At 39.6% G+C, this 14943-nt stretch overlaps 1 long non-coding RNA gene across 1 annotated transcript; it reads left to right on the top strand.

The window, feature by feature from the left end:
* Positions 1-1099: 1099 nt before the first annotated feature.
* LOC122457819 lies at positions 1100-13077 on the top strand. The gene is made up of 3 exons (XR_006277492.1): positions 1100-1155; positions 3628-3747; positions 12945-13077. It is a non-coding gene; the product is annotated as an uncharacterized LOC122457819 (long non-coding RNA).
* The last annotated feature ends 1866 nt before the right edge of the window (positions 13078-14943 follow it).

The following is a 14943-nucleotide window of genomic DNA, read 5'->3' as shown; positions in this document are numbered from 1 at the left end:
ATGGGGTTATATCTGCCAGGTCCCACAACACAGAGTTAATGAAATATTACGTCTACTCCTACATATGAACACAGGAGAGGAATGAAGTGAAGAGAATTAAGTCTCTGGAGCTATGCAATACACAAGGCATTCTTTCATCTAACTGTGAGCCAAATGCAAGAGTGGGTTGTTTAATGACTGTATCCTCTGTCCCTATCATAACAACTCCTAATAAAACTTCAGGATGGAAAATTAAATCATTGCTATTTATCCTATTCTTAACTATATTTTTCTTAAATAAAATATAATGGGCAAAATTCAGCCCTGGTGCAAGAAAGTATAAATGTACCAACTTCACTGAGGGGGTAGCTATTTGTCTCAAGGCTGAATTTGGATAATGGATGGCACCTATTAATGGCATGTACTGTAATATAGTTTCAGAATTCAGACAAGCATATTCATCTGCAGAAATACTGTGGAAGAGACAAGCCATACAATGTGGTCTTCAATGGCATCTGCAATATAAATCAATTATTTTAGTCTGCAAGATAATTTGGTCATTCCTTATAATATGATCTTTACTGGGGAATTTTCCAAAGTTGTTACCACAGTTCATTTTAAAGTATAATGCAACCATGACATAAACAAAGGAAAACAAATACTTAAAATTCTTCCCTTAGCCAAAGAAGTGTCAATAGTGTTTGTCCACGTGGTTAGTTATATACAGTCCTACAGCCGTTGCACACTTGACTACCGCAGATTTCAGTGGCAGTTGTGTGCACATGAGAGCTGCAGAACTGAGCCCCAAATGGTGAATTTTATGTCTGTTTAAACATTGTATGAGCTAAATTCTGCTTTGTGTCGCACAAGGTGGGGACAAGGACATAGGAGGCCTCTTCCTTCCCACCTACTCATTTAAGCAATCGAGCCCCAAGAAAGATAGCCCTTCTGCCTCCCGCACTCTGTTCCTTTGAGGTAGCTAACAGTACTAACCAGGAAAAGTCCTGGTGACAGAGATTGTCCCGGGCTGTCCTGTATGGAGTGGGGAGGAAGAAAGACTCCATGGGTCCTTCCTCTCAGCACACTCATGCTGGGGTCAGCCAGAAGTGACCTCCCGAATTATTCACCAACACTCATGTCGAGAACAGGAATATTAGATTTCCTCCTTTTCTTGAAGTAAGTGTGTCTTTCTTGAAGCAGGAAATGCCATTTTGCACCAGGTTTTTTCAACAACTAACACAACTGGGATCCAACTGAGGCCTCTTGATGCTACCGTAGTACAGATAATTAATAATAATAGTGTGATCAATAAGATGTTTCCTTTCTAACTGCAGCCATTGTATTTAGATGGTATAATAGAGCCCAGTTCCACAGTCCATCCCACAAATAGCAGAAGCCCCTTTTCTGGCACAGAAGCAAAACCTCCTTTGGGAAAGAGGCCGGGTTATTTCTTTTAGAGCGAACACAAAGTAAAGTCCCTTCCTAAAAGCCTACAGTGCCTCTGACTGTTTATCCAAAACAAGTTTAAAACAAACTAAACTAACAAAAATACAGAGATCAGGAATGGAGAATGGTTGTCTCCATTATTATAACAGCCCCCTTCCTGGAGTAGATATGAGTTTGAACATGTGTTCAACTCTCCTGCCTTCTTCCTTTGAGTTCCTGAAGGAACTCCTCTGTGTCCTAGATTCCCAGCACCCAGGTAGACAGTTGCTTCCCTTTGTTAGAAAAACTGGACTGAAAGGAAACTATGGTAATATGGGCCACCTTTTGAGTCCTGAAAGTTCTGTACCACCCGTTACAGATGGGACTCCTCTAACTAAATCAACAGTATAAGAGACCTAATAACAAAGGAGACTATAATAGACTCTTATCAAGTCACTAAAAAATAATAAGGCACCAGTGGCCAGACAGCTAGTTAAGACAATTTATAAGACTCTCGGACACTTTAGTATCATTGTACCAAGCAGCAATAATCTATATGTTAACAAACAGACAATTCTCCACAATGTGGCAAAGGGACACAATCTTGATAATATGAGAACCAAAGACCCACTGCTAGCAAACTACAGTATTTCCCTATTAAATCTGGATTACAAGATGTTCAGAAAGATGTTGGTAAGAAAGATTAGAAGCTCCAACAAAGCAGATAATGCTCAGAACAAGTGGGATTTACAATGAGATGATACAGCTTAGATAACATCAGAGACCATTAGATACCATTTGAAAATAATGAAGATTCAGCCATCAACTCTTGTACTCTCAATTGATATGGAAAAGCAATTAACATATGTTGGAAATATTTACCTATTTGCAGTACTGTCAGATATGAATTTGCAGAAATGTATCAGCTGGCTAGGACTGATCTATGACTTTGTCTTTTCACAAATACAAGTAAATGGCCTAAGATTAGAGTAATTTAGAGAGAGAGAGAGGTAACAGGAATGCCCAAGGTCACCCTTATTATTTGCTGTAACCATAAGAATAGCTGGCTGTAAAAATTAGGTCAGAGATAATTTTCTAAGGGATTAAGGTAGATTCATGATTGAATCTCAATATACTCTGACAACATCATGCTGTGTCCCAGACTCCATAACCTTTCTGCTTGGAATAAATACTCAGGCATTTGGAATCTGGAGTAGCTATTTGGAATTTAAAGTTAATGAACCCAAATCATATTTATTCTCTATTTCTATCTATCCATCCATCTGTGGACTTTCTAATGTATCCCTCACCATGATACGTATCTAAGCACTGATAATGTTACATGGCCAGCTGCCAGTGGACACTAAGGAAGAACCTCTACCCTGTGCAGAGGCTAAACACAGTCACTCTTTGCACTCACCTGAGCACAAAGGCCCAGACCTACAAAGGTATGTAGGCATTTAACTCCCACTGAAATCCGTGAGAGTTAGAAGCCTAAATGCCTTTGTGGATCTGGCCAAAGACTGAGAAAGTAGCATCACTAGCCTTGCCAAAAGGGATAGGATGGAGACAGGACTATGACTCCTAGCTGTAAGACATCCTCTAATTCAGGGGTGGCCAACCTGAGCCTGAGAAGGAGTCAGAATTTATCAACGTACATTGCCATAAAGCCACAGTAATACATTAGCAGCCCCCCATGAGCTCCCCCACCCCACTCCCAGCACCTCCCACCTACCAGCAGCGCCGCTGATCAGCACTTCCCCCTCCCTCCTCGCACCTCCCAATCAGCTGTTTTGTGGGGTACAGGAGGCTCGGGGCGGGGGAGGAACGAGGGCATGGCAAGCTGGGGGGGAAGGGGTGGAGTGGGGGGTGGGCCTGTGGCAGAGCCAGGGGTTGAGCAGTGGGCACCCCCAACAAATTGTAACGTTGGCACCTGAAGCTCCAGCCCCAGAGTTGGTGCCTATACAAGGAGCCACATATTAACTTCCGAAGAGCCGCATGTGGCTCCAAAACCGCAGGTTGGCCACTCTTGCTCTAATTCATAGGGATTAGGAAAAAACTTTTTCTTTAGCCACATTATTGCATAATGGGGTTTCATTCTGGGGTATCATGCATTATTCTCTGAAGAATTCAGTAACTATTATAAGACACAGAATATGGTGGATTATCTAGCATGACAGTTCCTATATCCCTTTCCTCTCCCTCCTCTGCACCAACCCACAGATGTGGCCAGCTGCAGAGGTAAGCATATGCTGCTCCCTGGTGAAGTGTGGGTCAGCCGATACACTCTCCATGGACACGCAGATATATCTGGGAGGTCCAGTGCAGGCCTGTGGCTACAAGGTACAATAGAGCATTCTTGCAAGAAAAAGTGAACCAATCAAAATATGTATTTATTTTAACTCAGCAGCTATCAGTCTGTAAGTGATACAAGAATTACATTAAAAAAGCAAATAATTCTTAAAAACACTCTCTCCAAAGAGATCACCACACAAAGTGTGACTAAACCTTCCCCTCTCAATCCACCTCCTTTAAAAAAGGCCCAGCTAAATAGATGACCTTTGCAACATGTCTTGAAGGTCAACAGACTCAGGCGATGAGCTGGACATTGTACTCCGTCTTCTTTTATCTCTTCTGATCCCAAGAAAAAGTTTGACATTCTTTGAAAGTGAATAGCCAGGTTCATGTGGAAGAGCAAACACACCAGGGGTAAGCTAGCATTTTTAATGTTACCAAGGGAAATATAAGGGATGGCCTCTCTAACTTTCACACAACCCACCTAAAATATGTAATTAACATGGATAGAAATCATGGAAATGCTAACTTGAACAAGGGCTTATCTTAACTTACCATTTGCATTTCAGAAAGAAATAAAAAAATTGTAATATGAAATCTGTCTGGCATTTCTACCTTAAAGGCTAATTTCATGCTGCTTCCCCCAGATTCATGATACAACTCCCATTGAAATCACTGTCCTGAGGGGCACAATTTGGCCCTATATCTTTCTAAAGGACCCAGAATTTTTACCTGGCTTCCCAAAAGCTATTTAACTGTGATGAGTATTTTGAGATAGTTTGTATGAAAGATGCTACACAAAAGCATGGGTGAAGTTTGAAGTGGAGCAGGGGGTGTTCCCTCTCCCCCCTCGAGCTACAAGCCTGGGGCAGGTGCAGAATTTGCCCCTCCACATACACATGGCCTCATTGGCCTGACTGGAGCTGCCCTCTCCTTCCCCCAAATACAGAAGTCAAATTACACCTATGCACAAAAGATGAGTTAAATATAATACTACAAGGCTAGTTTTATTCCTGACTCTTGTGTGGTGTGTTTGTGGAGGGCACAAGGAACAACCCTGTGCAGTGACCAAAGACAACAGCATTCCCTGACCCAAGGAAGCACAAGTATTGCCCTTTCTATGTGTATCTGAGGAGAGAGAAAGGAAGCAGGGCCATGCCCCAACCCCTTTTCTACATTGAGGAAACAGGCTAAAACATCTTAAAGATTTGTTCAGCCTGCACACTCCCCCTGTACAGTGGTAGGCTCCAGGAAGACTAATAACTCAGGTACAATCTCTCTCTCAAAGAGCTAGTCTATCAAAGAGATGTGGCTCTGTATGCCCACTTCTTAAGACTGTGCCAAGATGGTACCACTGAGTCCATATTGTATTTTAAAAAGGCATGTGGGAAGGGTTACAATAAGATCATCTCTTTGGAAGAGAAAGAATTTAACATTTTGAATAACTAAGAGCTTAATTTAGTCTATCAACACACATTTTTTTTCCAGGCTCCTACGATTCTATCACTATATCATCTTACACTCCAATTATCTCTTAATGACAAACCTGCTCAGACCCTTGGAGGTCTGTTTTCAAGACATACTGAACAATGGACAACATGCCTAAAATGATCTCCAAATTACCCTTAGGTTTTTGAAAGAAATTCAGCTAGAAATGAGTTCTGTAAGACAGCAATGCAAAACACCTCTGCAGAATAATAATAGGTTAGTGTTTACAAGGATTTTGAAGATGTTGTATGATTATGATGGAAAATAACGCGTTTCTGAGGTAATCTGTTCTTTGGTACTTTTTATTTACAGAGCACTGCAGGTGTACATGGTGCTGTACAAACACAGGACAAATTAATTTCCTGCACTGCATTTATAAAGTAATGTTTCAGTCCTGAAAAGGAATACATCAGGCAATCCCTTTACTAGATCAGAGTCTAAGTCCCACAATAGGTGCAGCCAAGCTCTGATCAGTATAGAAACTGAAGGAAAGTGATGGTGCAAAAGTACCTTTTATGTCAATCCCCAGAACTGCGAAGTGCCAGTTAAGACCTGAACCCAATATAGAGCAGCCCAAGGCCTACTGTACCTTCTTCTGGCTGGCAAAGATCCTCAAGAGGATGTGATACCAATTAGGGATTGACTTTGTGCAGTAGCACTCTGGCCATGACACTCCCCATGGCCACACCCCTGACATGTTCTTCACACTGGAACATGCAGCAAAGAGGCAGGGTGGGGGCATAAAGCCTGGATTCTGCCATGTTGGAATCCTCAAGTGTCTGCCTATACTGGCTTTCCCACTTGTCTGAGCTTCAAGCAGAACAGGGCCAGCCTATATGATACACTGTAAACTGCTTAAATATGAAGAGGTGCAGACTTCATCTCTGAGGAGATGGACATTGAAAGCCTTTGCTTTGTGAAATAAAGGCATTTTAATTAAGTATTTTTTCTTTAGTAGATGATGGGAAGCCCTTGTTTTACAAGAAGAAGCAGTTGGTTCACAAATCTGGGGGTAGGAATAATGCAAATAAAAGAGAAGGACAAAAAAGGAAATAGTTAAGAAAGAGTCTGGGAAGAGCACAGGAAATGGAGAGAGAAAGAGAAAATGAGAGCAGAGATGTTGGGGGGGGAGAGAAGTTGTAAAACCTTGGTGGTGAGGTCAAGCTGCTTGAACACTACGAATTTGAAGAGGGGAGTGACATGGTCAGAATAGCAGGAAAGAAAAAGGAGCTGAGTTATTTGGGATTTACTATAATTTGTTTTAATGCAGATATCTCTGCAATTATTGGTAGTTTGTGCTTGATGTTACTAGAAAGCCCTATCTCTGAACTTTCAAGTATTCTGAAGTTTGTGATCATCTTTCTGGTCTTTGTAGAGATGTTGTATTAGATGACATTGTAATTTCATTTAAATTGGTTGACTTCTCTCTTATGTCTCCACTGGTCCTATAAGATGCCATGTTGTACCAGTATTGGTTGTTACCCCAGCAATTAGAGTAAGATAGCTAAGCAAGCAATAGATTTGACCTACCTGATGCTAGTGAAGATAAGTGATATATCCTTAGGCGGGAAATAGTTGGGTAGCATACTTAGAAACAAAAAAGCCAAAACTTATCCATACTTAAGGACTTGTGGTTTTAAAAAAGGGAACTGAAATGCAGAGAGAGGGTTGGAGAAAGGCCTAACTGTGAATAGTTAGGGAACTGAGCATTACTCCTCAGGCTTGCCAAACAAAGAGAGGCAATGGCAGTTATCACAGCTATCATGGAATATTTTTCCCAATTTCTAGAGAGAGGCCTTGACTGTAGAAGATTTGAATGGGCAGGCTATGTTCTGCCAATAGGCCCCCAAATATTTGGCATATAAAAAGATATATGGATATGAAGCCAACATCCTTCCTGCTCCTTCTTCAGCCAAGTGACAGATAGCTGTCAATGCCTTCCAAAAAATTTCTGTCCCAGTGTAACCATTACAGTTAGGGCATCAGAAACTTAAGATAATTCACAAGATACAAAGTATCTGTGTAGGGCTTAATCAAATCCAATTGGTGGAATTTGAGCAGGTCAGGCCTAGGCAGACAAGCTAAGAAAGGAAATAAACAGAGGGGAGGATGACTGATGTGGGACTCAATTCATAAAAAATTAAGGGAAGATAATATAATTAATGCCAATCAGCATGGACTCATGGAAAATAGATCCTGTCAGACTAATTTAATTTTTTTAAGATATTAAATGTTTGGTTGATAAAGGTAATTGATTTGATGCAAAAGATTTCTGTAAGGTATTTGACATGGTACCACATGACATTTTGATTAAAAAACTCAAATGATACAATATTAATGTAGCACACATTAAATGGATTTAAAAACTGCCTGACAGTTCTCAAAATGTAATTGTAAACAGCAAATCATCATCGAGCAGGTGTCTTTCTAATGGGGTCTTGAAAGGATTGCTTCTTGGACTTACACTATAACATATTTTTATCAATGACCTGGAAGAAAACATAAAGTCATAACTTATCAAATCTGCAGAAGACAAAAATTGGGGTAGTAGTAAATAATGAAGAGGACAAATCACAGATACAAAGCGATCTGGACTGCATAGTAAACTAGGTGCAAGCAAACAATATGTGATTTTATATAGCTAAATGTAAATGTATACGTCTAGGAACAAAGAATACAGGCCACTCTTGCAGGATGGTTGACTCTATCTTGGGAAGCAATGACTCTGGAAAAAGACTTGGGATTCAAGGTGGATAATCAGGTGAACATGAGCTCCCAGTGTAATGCTGTGACCAAAAGAGTAAATGCAATCCTCGGATGTATAAACAGGAATATTGAATAAAAGTAGGACTGTTATGTTACCTCTGTGTTTGGCATTAGCATGACCGTTACTGGAATACTGTGTCCAGTTCTACTGTTCACAGTTCAAGAAGGATGTTGATAAATTGAAGAGGGTTCAAAGAAGAGCCATCAGAATTATTAGATTAGAAAACATACCATATAGTGATAGGCTCAAGGAGCTCAATCTATTCAGTTTAACAAAGAGAAAGTTAAGTGGTGACTTGATCACAGTCTGTAGTACCTACATGGGTAACAAATATTTAATAATGGGCTCTTCAATCTAGCAGACAAAGATATAGAAAGATTCAATGGCTAGAAGTTGAAGCTTGGCAAGTTCAGATTGGAAATAAGGTACACATTTCTAACAGTGAGGGTAAATAACCATTGGAACAAATTACCAAGGGTTTTGGTGGATTCTTCATCAGTGGACATTTTTTTAAATCAAAATTGGATATTTTTCTAAAAGATCTTCTCTAGTTCAAACACCAGGATAGTTCTATGGTCTGTGTAATGCAGAAGGTCAGATGAGATGACCACAGTGGTCCCTTCTGGCCTTATAATCTATGCATTTACAGCTTTTCATTGCTGATAAGAAGAAAATGGGTCAGATCCTCAGCTGGTATAAACTGGCATAGCTCCTCTGAAGTTACACTTCTGGCTGTTACCAGAACTGGAGAAAAACTTTAGGAATAGGTTTTGTTCAAGGACTTTTGAGAGAACTGTGAACTGAAGATTCCGATGTCTTCCATACTCAAAATTCAGTAAGAGTTGTGGTGAGGATTGGAGTATTCTGTCACTCCCCATTGTGACAGCGGACTCGCAAGTCTGGTAGCCTACAGTGGGACTGGGGAATTTGTATCCCAACTTCATTCTAGTAGTGGAAGCCATAGAATACAACTTCTACAGAGCTCAGTGTTTGAGGTGGGAGGAGTGTGGTGTCAAGATGGGAGTTGAGGAGAGTGGGAGAGTCTGAGTTTCTATATGTTTTTCTAAAGTAGATTTGTGAATGCTCTGGGTGGAAAAAGGAACCTCACTATGAGCCACAAATGTTGAAGCAAAAATATTTTTGTTTTTCTGTGAGAGACAAAGTAGGTGAGCCTGTATAAGGGGGAAGAAGCAGATGCACTTTTAGGATCTCTGAGGGCTGAGAGGCTAAGAGTACAATTTGCAAAACATGTCTACAGGGTCTTCTACAGAGCATGTAAGCACCACGTAGACGGACGCAGCTCCATTCCAGTCCCTTAGAAGCTTCATAGTGGCCCTATAGAGCCTGAAAGCTTCCCTCATCTGGGTCCAGCCACAACAGGGTTAGACCTCACCCAGGACAGTGGGCCTGAGGAAGATTGCTTATTCATAAAGGCTGCTTAGTCAGGATGAGAAGCCATCTACTGGGATTTCTTCATTAAACAGTTTCTACTATGTTACATATTCTCAATGTCTCCTGTGGGCAGCTGGCACTAACCAACTCTTGTTTATAAATGAGTGCCCTTTATAGTCTGTGGATGAACTATTCAAACAGAAAAAGTAGTAGGAAACATTTAAATGTCAATATATGCACAGAGATTTTATAGACTGTAAGTATTGTGGTTTAATCAAGATTTGTACATACAGAGAGTGGATAAGTGATAAAGTTATTTTCAATTAAAATGAGAGGGGGGAGGGATAGCTCAGTGGTTTGAGCATTAGCTTGCTAAGCCCAGGGTTGTGAGTTCAATCCCTGAGGGGGCCATTTGGGGCAAAAATTGGGGATTGGTCCTGCTTTGAGCAGGGGGTTGGACTAGATGATCTCCTGAGGTCCCTTCCAACCCTGATATTCTATGATTCTATGACACAGCACCTAGTGCATAATTCTTGATTATATCCATATATCATCCATATATAGCATATACATCAATATTTCTTGATGATATCCATATATCACACCTAACTACAGCTGCTGTTTGAGGCCAATTACTCTTATATGCTCAAACAATTAGAGATATTTCTTCTGAATGACTTTTATCTAATGCTGCTTTTGTTATTATAAAGACCATTAATGCTAGCAGCTGAGCAACTCCAGGAAGGTGCCGTTGTCCTGAGGTAATCAGAGGCATTCAGTTGTTTCCTCTGTCCCAATTTCATCTGTATATTCATTTTTTTTAAACACTGTATGTTAATACATTGTAAAAGTTGAGGCTATAATCACATAAAAGGGAGAAAATTCAGAGTTAGATTCCCACAGCACTTCTAAGTGTGTCTTTGGACATACATCCACAGTAAGAGCGCAGTAGAGCCACTGAAAATATCCATGGAAAATTTTAGCAAATTCTAAGAAAATGTCTTACTCAAAAACTGCAAAATTGTTTGTAAAACCTGTAGGTAGGTGGATAGGGAGTTACATGAATTTCACTCTGGATATATATTAAAAATACACTGTTCTATAATGAACTTATCTTTCCTTCTCCTTCCCAAAAACCAGCTGCCTCCCTGTTTCTTCTACCCCAAATTTTTCCACCTAAAACCCTAGAGAAATATTCCTCTTCTCCTGAGACCTTCTTATGATGCCCTCCTCCTCCCCAGAGGAATTCTACCTCCTCCATCCACACCCATCACCCAAGAGATTTTCCATATTTTTCTACTTTTTTTCCCCCACAGACAAGGAAAAAGAAAATGATATCTCAGGACTTTTCTTTGCCAAAGGAAATTTTCCTCAGATACCCATAATTTTTGAAGGATTTATGAAACTTCATGAGAAGGCAGACATAATCTAATGAGCCCTTATTCATTGGGAGAGAATTTTTTTTAGAGATTTTGGCTGAAAATGGCTGACAATGGAAAACCACCAAAATCAGGATACAATAAAAATATACAGAAAAATAGAAAAAAATATATTCATTGGTTGACCTTTTCTGTATACTGTTCTTCCAACAAATTTGTGTGAATAAATTGAATTGTATATTGTTTATGTTTAAACTGCACATTTTTCTATGTGTACATATGTACTATTCTGTATGATTGCATATATACTGTGTGATTATACATATGAGACAACAGGATTTTGGCAGTTCTGTGAACCTTAAAAAGTGAACTGCAGATATTTTATGACAGATAAGCTAACTGTATTTTATGGGTTGATTGTGCCAAACAATCAACCCATCAGCACTTAACATATTTTAAACTAACCTTTCAAGAAGGTCCCCCACAAATTCTGCTGGCTGGCTCTTGGTCACTGTGACACTTAAAATGAAATGCATTGTAATTATTTATATTACTATAGTGCTCAAGAGCCCTGGTCCTGGACCAGGTAGGTGTTGCACAAAAACGGAACAAAAAGATGGTCCTGTGTCCCCTAAAGAGTTTACAGATACCCTTCTGGAGCAATTGAAGTGTCCCATGCAAGTTAAGTGAGTGGCAGCTGAATAGATTAATAGATTCCAAAGTCAGAAGGGACTGTTGTGATCATCTAGTTTGATCACCTGTATAACACAGGCCATAGAAGTTCCCCAAAACAATGCTTAGAGTATGTCTTTTGGGAAAACATCCAATCTTGATTTTAAAATTGTGGGTGATGAAGAATCCACCACAACTCTTGGTAAGTTGCTCCAATGGTTAATTACTCTCACTGTTAAAAAATGTGCCCCTTATTTCCAGTCTGCATTTGTCTAGCTTCAACTTCCAGTTATTAGATCTTGTTATATCTTTACTAGCTACATTGAAGAGCTCACTATTAATATTTGTTCCCCATGTAGTTACCTATAGTCTATGACCAGGTCACACCTTAACCTTCTCTTTGATAACCTAAATAGATTGAGTTCTTTGACTCTATCACTATAAGGCACATTTTCTAATCCTATCACCATTCTCGTGGTTCTTTTCTGAACTCTCTAATTTATCAAACATGAATTGGAACCAGAACTGCACACAGTATTCCAGTGGTCATACCAGTGCCAAATACAGAGATAAAATAACCTCTCTTTTCCTAATCAAGATATTTATGCATCCAAGGATTGCATTAGCTCTTTGGCCATAACATTGCACTGGGAGATCATGTTAGCGGATTATCCATCATGACCCTCAAATCTTTTTCATAGTCACTGCTTCCCAAGATAGAGTCCCCCATCCTGTAAATCTGGCCTATGTTCTTTGTTCCTAGACGTATACAAATACATTTATCCATATTAAAATGCATATTGTTTGCTTGCACCAAGCTTACCAAGTGATCCAGATCACTCTGTATCAATGACCTATCCTCTTCGTTGTTTACCACTGTCTCAATTTTTGTGTCATATACAAACTTTATCAGTGACAATTTTATGTTATCTTCCAGGTCATTAATAAACATGCTAAATAGCATAGAGCCCAGAACTGATCTTTGTGGCACCCCACTGGAAACACATCTCTTTGAAGATGATTCCCCTTTTACAATCACATTTTGAGTCCTATCAATTATTCAGCTTTTAATCCACTTAATGTGGTGCCATGTTAATTTTACAACTTTCTAGTATTTTTATCAAAATGTCATGCAGTACCAAGTCAACTGCCTTACAGAATTTCTAGTGCATTACATCTGCAAAATTACCTTTATCAAGCATACTTGTAATTTCATCCAAAAAAGATAGTTTGCCAGGATTTATTTTCCATAAATGTTGATTTGCATACATTACATAATGGCATATGGAGCTTTTTACCTCTAGGATACTCTTTTGAAGTTAATACTGATTGAAAGTTGTTACTACCTGGAATCCTATGTAAAATAAGATTGGTGGTTTCCATTCATTTTCTAGTGGATAAGTGTCCAGATCACACAAACTATGAGCAGCACTAATTAGCAGTTTAAGCATAGAAGTCAAGGATAGCATGGTCAAACTAAACTAAAGCAGTTTAAGCATAGAAGTCAAGGATAGCATGGTCAAATTAAACTATTTGCTTATCCCTAGAACAGGTCTGAAACATATGCCAGGAGGTGGGGCATCATGGGGAAGTTTTAACTGCCACAAAACATATTCAAGGGACACCATCATAGGACCTAATCACATCAGCCACACTATCAGAGGCTCGTTCACCTGCACATCTACCAATGTGATATATGCCATCATGTGCCAGCAATGCCCCTCTGCCATGTACATTGGCCAAACTGGACAGTCGCTACACAAAAGAATACATGGACACAAATCAAATGTCAAGAATTATAATATTCAAAAATCAGTCAGAGAACATTTCAACCTCCCTGGACACCCAATTACAGACCTAAAAGTCACAATTATTCAACAAAAAAATTTCAAAAACAGACTCCAACAAGAAACTGCAGAACTGGAATTAATCTGCAAACTGGACACCATTAAATTAGGCTTGAATAAAGACAGGGAGTGGATGAGTCATGACACTAACTAAAAACTATTTCCCCATGCTAATTTCCCCCTACTGTTACTCACACCTTCTTGTCAGCTGTTTGAAATGGGCCATCCTGATTATCACTACAAAAGTTTTTTTTCTCCTGCTGATAATAGCTCACCTTAATTGATTGGTCTCGTTAAGAGTTGGTATGGCAACCCCCATTTTTTCATGTTCTCTGTATATGTGTGTATATATATATATATCTCTTCCTACTGTATTTTCCACTGCATGCATCTGATGAATTGGGCTTTAGCCCATGAAAGCTTATGCTCAAATAAATTTGTTAGTCTCTAAGGTGCCACAAGCAGGGCGGCTCCAGGCACCAGTGAAGGAAGGAGGTGCCTGGGGCGACTAGAAAGGGGCGGCACTCCGTCCGTCATCGAGGCGGCACGTCCGGATCTTCGGCTGCAATTTGGCGGTGGACCCTCCAGTTCCTCTCGTCCTCTTCGGCGGCACTTCAGCAGCAGCTCAACCAGGCTTGGTTTGTTTTGTTTTTTCTTCACTGCTTGGGGCGGCAAAAAAGCTGGAGCTGGCCGTGGCCACAAGTACTCCTCATTCTTTCTGCTGATACAGACTAACACGGCTACCACTCTAAAACACATTCTGTAAATGGAAGGTTTCCATTTTCAGGGTTTTCACTCCAGCACTAAATCCACAAAGTAAAAGTAAAGAACAAACAGTGTTACTCATGAAAATAATTTACAAATTGGTTTATAAATTAGAGGCTCTAATCTTTCCCATAACTCTATACTATGTAGGAAGACTCTGGAATAAAGTGGTTTTTGACAAGGGTGTCTTCAAGAAACAGCTACAGTCCCTTTTTGTTTTCTGCCACAAAAGGGGCATAAATGAATAAAATAAGATCAAGTGCTGATCTCATAGAATAGGTTTCAGTTTTATGGAGGCTATACGAGAGCTTAAAAATGATCTTAAAGTTGATTATATCACAAAACCATACTCCTGAGCTACTTGAAAGCTTTTCTTCAAATTGCTGCATTGAAATGAAAAGGAAACAAAATAAAAGATACAGAAAAAGAAAAGGGAGAAAGTTTACTATATTATAAAATAATGGAATTAAATATAATGGAGTCTGGAATAAATTACAGTATATGCATTAGAGAAAAAAATAGTAAATTACTGCAGCTAACATTGTGTTCATTTTGGAACCAGTCTTGCAGTTCTTAGTCAAAGTTGCCATGAAAGTCAATTGGTTCTTTTTTAACAAAAAGAGAATTATGTAGAAGATAACAAGAATAGTTAAGAAAAGCAGGATCAAATAAATCTTTAAAGCAACACTGAGAAGCAAAATATAAAAACACAACACAATTTTTTAAAGGTGAGTTTAATTTTAGGTTATACGATCAAGATCATGGCCCAGATTCTTTACTGCTGCCATAAAGCAGCTTTAAAGCCAGTACAGCTTTTATCACCCCAGCACAGATGATACAGAGCCAGTGTAACAGCTCCTACACTATTCCTCTCCCTGTGGCTGATGTAGGGAGCAAAGCCATGGTACAGGGGCATGGCCAGGGCTTCCCCTCA

This window comes from Dermochelys coriacea, chromosome 1 (genome assembly GCF_009764565.3).
Source record: "Dermochelys coriacea isolate rDerCor1 chromosome 1, rDerCor1.pri.v4, whole genome shotgun sequence".
NCBI lineage: Eukaryota > Metazoa > Chordata > Testudines > Dermochelyidae > Dermochelys > Dermochelys coriacea.
The sequence above is the reverse complement of the archived record's forward strand: the minus strand, read 5'-3'. Positions and strand labels throughout refer to the sequence as shown.